The sequence below is a fragment of the Phalangium opilio genome, unplaced genomic scaffold (assembly GCF_054372755.1).
Source record: "Phalangium opilio isolate 3A_F unplaced genomic scaffold, DU_Popi_V2 ptg000042l_1, whole genome shotgun sequence".
NCBI classification, from domain to species: domain Eukaryota; kingdom Metazoa; phylum Arthropoda; class Arachnida; order Opiliones; family Phalangiidae; genus Phalangium; species Phalangium opilio.
In genome coordinates this window covers 9,126,177-9,133,000 of record NW_028324166.1, presented here as the reverse complement: position 1 = coordinate 9,133,000, position 6,824 = coordinate 9,126,177, and the positions used below count along the sequence as shown (strand labels likewise).

The 6,824-nt window shown below is 39.3% G+C and overlaps 1 long non-coding RNA gene across 1 annotated transcript; it reads right to left on the bottom strand.

Moving 5' to 3' along the window:
* Positions 1-615: 615 nt before the first annotated feature.
* LOC149679022 (uncharacterized) lies at positions 616-3,588 on the bottom strand. The gene is made up of 3 exons (XR_016366195.1): positions 3,399-3,588; positions 3,283-3,331; positions 616-3,212 (listed from the first exon to the last, which is right to left on the bottom strand). It is a non-coding gene; the product is annotated as an uncharacterized LOC149679022 (long non-coding RNA).
* Positions 3,589-6,824: the final 3,236 nt, after the last annotated feature.

The following is a 6,824-nucleotide window of genomic DNA, read 5'->3' as shown; positions in this document are numbered from 1 at the left end:
GAATGTTAAACGGGGGGACGAAAAACGCCAGACTGGGTTTTCTTTTTGCCCCTATATAGAGTAGTGGCACTCCATGTTAATTTCACATAGAGCGTAACGTAGCCAAAGGCAGGGAGGTGCCATTACTCTATAGTCTTACTGCCATGATTTTATTGGGGACTGCGGTACCAAGAAGGGATTCGGAGTTTTTAGAGGGCATAGGTTTGAATTGAAACCCCCTAACATTGCAATACTATTAAGTTTTTTCTCTGTAAGAAGGAGGTACCTCCCCCCCCCCTTTTTTTAAATAAGGGCAGGGTAGCTTCGACCACCTGAATAGTTTGACAACCAAACACCTATAGTTGATTCCTTTATTCCCTTTTCCCAATGCCATACACATGCCTTTCAATCCATTTTCTCACTCTCTATGTGCTAATGGCTAGTAGCTATGAATAGAAAGGTCTTTTATAAAGATTCACTATTTTTTCGATTCGATATTTTCAACTTAAAATGAAACTATGGAAACAAATATCTATACTCCTGTTTACCCGCACTTGAGAAACCGTACTTGCCATTATATATTGGCTAATGCTCCTCAACTTTTACAATACCGTCAAGTGAGGTTGAACAAGAGTATATAATGAGCATTTTTATTTATTTCTTGGAAAAACTGAAAAAGTACATTGGTTTGAACGTTCTTCAAACGAAAGGGACGTGATCCTTCTTTATATCCTGTGAACACCTGACGTGAAATGATTTGGTTATCCCGATCTAATTCCTTATATCGTGTGATATTTGCGAAGTGTTTCGAACATACTTCTTTCTGAAATGAAATGACTCGTTAATCGCTTTACAATTACCTTTGCCATGTGTATTTGGCGAGTTGTTCTGGGTACACTTTATTATGAAAGGCGGCGATTAAATAATGTTATAATCACTGCAGTAACCATAATAGTGAGTGGCCCCTCGACGAGACTGATATCTATCTCCATTTCTTCTGTGACCACATTCCAATGCACCTAAACATTTCTTTTATCTCCTTTTAAAATAATGAGCGAATGAACTTGTATTCAAGGTAGAAATGTCAGAACCGGCCGATATTATGGGTGTGTTTGGGAAGCACTAGCCACCCGGAATTTCACTTTAAAGCAGAGTTGATACTAAGAAATGGGTAGGAAAACCTCAATTACCCTCCCGAAATTAACACCATCCGCCAAGACTGAGAAATGGTATACATTCATGGATCTGGAGGGAATTCTTAGAAGCCAAACAAAAATAAAATCACATTTCTGGTTTACAGACCCCCTTTACCTACTAACTATAGAAAATTTCGGAATATAAATACTGAATAACCAACCCAAAAGGGCGAGGCGGCCATTGGGGTATTCTCCCTCGCGCCAAGAAGAGACGCCAGAATGAGCCCGAGTTCACTGCTCGCGGGAGGCTAGCCAACTTGCACTGAATCTAGCGGGGTTTCTTGGCGCCAAGGAGGATACCGCAATGGTACCGTATTTTAATTTCTGAAATGGTCTATACGGTAGATGCCGTAGCATTCTCGTAGCAAGGAGGATTAATAAGAGAGGAGGTTCAGAGTCAGACAAAATGCACGTAGTCCGCAGTTCATAAAATTGCACTGTGGCGTTCCCCAGTTACCATGATTACCACTACCCCCTCACGGCAAGAGAGCGTACGTTCTCGCTCATGCGTTCAAGACCCCTTCTTCTAGCCTCATCAGCTTGTTTATAATTTTGAATATTCCTCGTTTGCAAGAACGATCACGTGACCTGCGCCTTTACCAACGGCTTACGCGCCGATGCATGTTTTTTATTTCCACATTTCCAAAACGAGTCTTCTCTCTTATTCATCCTCCTTGCTTTTAGCGAGCCGGCACAAAAATTTTCGAACACCATCACACCCTTAGTAACGAAGCAAGTACCAGTCCATACTACCCCTTAATGCCAATAACGATGAATACATACATCTCCTTTGCTAATTACTACCTGGTATTATCTATCATTCGATGTTGCTAACAAAGACCAAAATTATTTTGCAATGTGCTAAGGTTGTCCAATACCCAACAATGGTCTAAGGCTGTGCAGTGCATGACGCATAAGTTTTTTCTCCTTTCCTAAATCGTAGAAAATGTCTTTAGCCTACCTAATCTCTCCCAAACCTGTCGCGATTTATAGATACAATAGTTTGAAGCGCTACACCCTTTCCCTCTTGAAGCTGGCAGTTTAACAGCTCTATGATTAGACACGGTTATACGAGAAAGAATCACAACATTGTATAGAAAACCCTGGTTGTAAAGGCTTGTCTATATACTTGTACAGGTACACAAACTGGTTCTGATGTTGTAAGACTGAAATCAGGCCCGATATAGAGTAATGGCAGTACTACCTATGCAAACGGCATACCTCCTATCTCTTAGCTCAGCGTCATGCCCCTACTGGGCGCGTACAGTATCCTCTCTTACAAAAGCGCGCCCAGAGGGAGGGATACACGGTTTTCACCCCTCTCTACCACCGTTAGTCTATACACTGTATCCTCAAAAAGTTTTTATAAATACGAAGTTTGAAAAAATATTCTATTGCGACTGTCCACTTAAAATATTGCGAGTGTCCACTTAAAAATTAAAATAACGCGAATGTCCACTTAAAAATTAAAATATCGCGAGCGTCCATTTAAAATATCGCGAGCGTCCATTGAAAATATCGCGAGCGTCCATTTAAAATATCGCGAGCGTCCATTTAAAATATGGCGAGCGTCCATTTAAAATATCGCGAGCGTCCATTTAAAATATCGCGAGCGTCCATTTAAAATATCGCGAGTGTCCATTTAAAATATCGCGAGCGTCCATTTAAAATATCGCGAGTGTCCACTTTAAATATCGCGAGTGTCCACTTAAAATATCGCGAGTGTCCACTTAAAATATCGCGAGTGTCCACTTAAAATATCACGAACGTCCATTTAAATTTTGCCAAGCGTCCAGTAACCCAGTTCAATTTCATTTTGTTCTCCCAGTGTTACTAAGCCAAGAGGCTGCAGGGAGAAAGGCCAGCAGTTCAGTTTGAATTATTACTTGACCATCTTGGCTGACGTAGAATGCCTCACAATCACAACATGGCACTGAAGATAAAGCTGAGAGAGGGAGCAACTTCTCCCACCCCAATAATTTCAAACATTATTCACACGTCCTGTTAAATTATCAGTAACGTCCTGGTGTATACGCACTATATAAAAGTCACAAAATGTTTAGTCACTAATCTTTTAGATTGGTCAAACTTAACATTAGATTTTTACCTCATTTTATTTTTGATGTTCATTACCAAACACCACTAAAATAATTTTCCTGATAAAACAAAGCATGAATTAAAACCAGGCATGGATATAGTTTTGATGCTTTTATTAATAGTTACCTATCATCTTCATATAAAACAGTTCCGAACACAATTGACTTCATGCGATATGAAGAAAGCTCAATTCGTTTCTTACTAACCGTCTTTCTGAAATCTCGTCCCGAAGAAAGATACCTAACCGATCGCTAAACGCGCCCGGCCCCAAGCCCCCAACCAAACCAAGTCGGATGATTTCTCAATTCCGCGAATTTCCCCTCTCCTATGAGTATATAACAGCATAGTACAAAAAAAGAAAAATTCCAAGAATAAAAGAAGTTCCCAGGTGCAAAAAAGAAAAACTGCTCCTCGCTGTCACGAAAGAATGAGGAAAAGGGGTGCAAAATGGACTGCAAGGTTTTGCGCTCTAGGCGAGCTTCATTTATATTGATACGTGGAGTCCAGGTTGAGGGGCAAATAGAGTCTTTGTAACCCACGTGACGCGATTCATCCACTCGTAGGGTATGGTCCTTTTTTCAAATTTTAGGCCACCGCCCCCAACGCGAGCGCCATCTAGCGTTCTAGATCGGAAATAAACGTCGCCGACGCTACCTTTAAGCCGATGCACACTTATTGCATCTTATAAATTTCTAGAGATGGGCCGATACCAGTTTAAACCGATACCGATATGATCCGATACTTGGGAAACCGATACGTACCGATACCGATATTTTACCTGATCCTTCGATTAAACCGATATCAAACCGATACCGATATGGTATCGGTATCGGCCCATCTCTATAGATAATTCTCGATCCAATTTCGGTACTTGAAACTATAAAACTGGCTTATCATAGGACAAACCCATTTTGAACATTAGTAACGTTATCCAAAAATAGATGAAAAACTGTGCTCTCTCAGAGTTTAGGCTATCTAATCTTAACATAAGTATTTATTTTCTTTAAAAGATATCGGGTAAAAATTTCGGTTCATTTATAACCGATACCGATATATCGGTTAAAGCCAAATATCGGTACCGATACCGATATGGCATCGGTATCGGCCCATCTCTATAAATTTCTAACATGGGCTTATGCCCAGAACTTTTTCAAAGTGAACGTTTAGTTGTAGCGATTATCCCCTCGTTGAGTTACCTTTAGCAATGCTAAAATGATCCCCACACATAACTCTCAATTAACTTTACAACATAAACTTATGCAGACGCATACTTATCGCATCTTATAAATTTGATAGGTTTAGTGCTTATCCCCTCGATGAGTTCACAACATAGACTTATGCCGATGTATACATATAGTATCTTATAAATTCATAACATGGACTTATGCCCAGAAGCGTTTGCAAGAGAAAGAATTCGGTAAAACACCCATCCCGAACTTTTTATTGTATAGAAATTTGTTCGGATTCTTAGAATAGTCATGGCTTAAAGTGCGAGAAATTTTCAAGAGAGAATGAAATTTCTCATTTTAGGTAAGGCAATATGACAAATTTGTATGTTCATAAAAGACATACAGATATTACAGACTGTTCATTAATATTTTCACAGTGCATCCACAATGCACTGTTATAGACAAATCATAATTTTCTCCCTTTGAAAATCACCAATCCCCCTTTTCACTCTCCCTTTATAAAGACGAACGATACATCTTCTTCCTCTTCTTCAGACCAAGCCAAACTAATACCCCCATCGTTAGATGTACATAAACGATGTGGCTAAAAAATGTAGTCACTCCAAAAGCTAATATACTTTTAATATAATGGAATAGATTGTACCACACCTCTCATCAAAAATTCAGGACATTTGGACCAGTAGATCCGAAGGTATATTCAGTCTTAGCAATGAAAATAAAACTCGTCTCATTAAAATTTCAGGTCATTTGACCAAGAATTTGGCCAAAAAACCTACCTCCTCCCGCAAAACTTTATGTTAATTTTCGGTTCCTTCGAATTTTTCGCGTATAATCCAAAAGTTGTACTTTTCGGGTTTTTGAACGGGCTTCTATAGCGCGAGCAGCTTGCGTCGTCGAGTGAGTGACCGAGTGGGCTATGGTATGGGCAATTGCTCCCTAGGGTAGTTTAATTCTTCAAGACAGCAGGGGTCACAACTTCACAAGTCTGGAACAGTCTGGGAAAAAGCAGCACACTTCCTCTGGTCCAAACAAGGATGATAGAGGGTGGATACGAATTCTGACGGAAATACGCGCCGTAACTTCGGAAACGATTGGGACGCTAAAAGTGGGGGAGGAATACTCGGGACGAAAGGCAGGTGGGCTACCTCAGAACTAGACCCTATTTAGCGCCATCGTGTTGGCCTAATTTTGCATTCATATTGCCCAAGTTATTTTAAACTTTCTTTCTCATAAATAGAATTTACAATTGAAACATTAAATTTTTAAATAGAGTTAATATTTAATAATTATTGTTTTGAAATTGTTGCTAAAATAATAGTGCACGTAGATGACGCTGCAATAGGGAAACGCCGGTAGGGATTTATTTGAACGTGCTGGGCGTCTGCTATAGTTCTTTCTTCCGCTTTCAAGTGGGATTGAAAGGATTACAAGATCAAACATTGATTAAATAATGTTTTTAACTTCTAACTATGGCGGAAAATGATCGTTTTTATGCGCGAAAGAAGAAAAGATTTAATAATCATTGTAAATTTTTCAAACATAGTAAAATCATGTTTGGTTTCATTACTATGCCTTAGAAATTAGATTTCATTTTTTTAGTCAAATGATTAATCTTTTCAATCGTCCTTGAAATATGAAGTAACAACTCTAGGTGACGCTCAGCGCCTTCAAATAAATCCCTACCGGCGTTTCCCTATTGCAGCGTCATCTACGTGCACTATTATTTTGGCAACAATTTCGAAGCAATAATTATTAAATATTAACTCTATATAAAAATTTAATGTTTCAATTGCAAATTCTATTTATGAGAAAGAAAGTTTAAAATAACTTGGGCAATATGAAATTATGAATGCAAAATTAGGCCAACACGATGGCGCTAAATAGGGTCTAGTTCTGAGGTAGCCCACCTGCCTTTCATCCCGAGTGTTCCTCCCCCACTTTTAGCGTCCCACCAGACCCAATCGTTTCCGAAGTTACGGCGCGTATTTCTCTCAGAATTCGTATCCACCCTCTATCATCCTTGGTCCAAAACCAGTTTATTAATTGCTTGGACTAGTTTATAAATTCAAGAACTAAGTTTATTAATTAGAGATCTATAGGAGAACAAAGGCAGGGACCAGTCCGGAGACCAGTTTATTATTTCGGACTCTAGGGGGTTCTAGATTAAAGACTAGATTAAAAATATTCTTATTTCTCAGACTGGTCTGAAGCCGTTCCACAGTGCGCAGGCCTAATTCGCATCTTGCCTGCTAGTGTATAGTCTGGTAGAACTAGAAACCCTATGGAGCAGTCTGGGAAATAGCACACTTCCTGGTCCAAAACCAGTTTATTAATTACTTGGATTAGTTTTTAAATTCAAGAA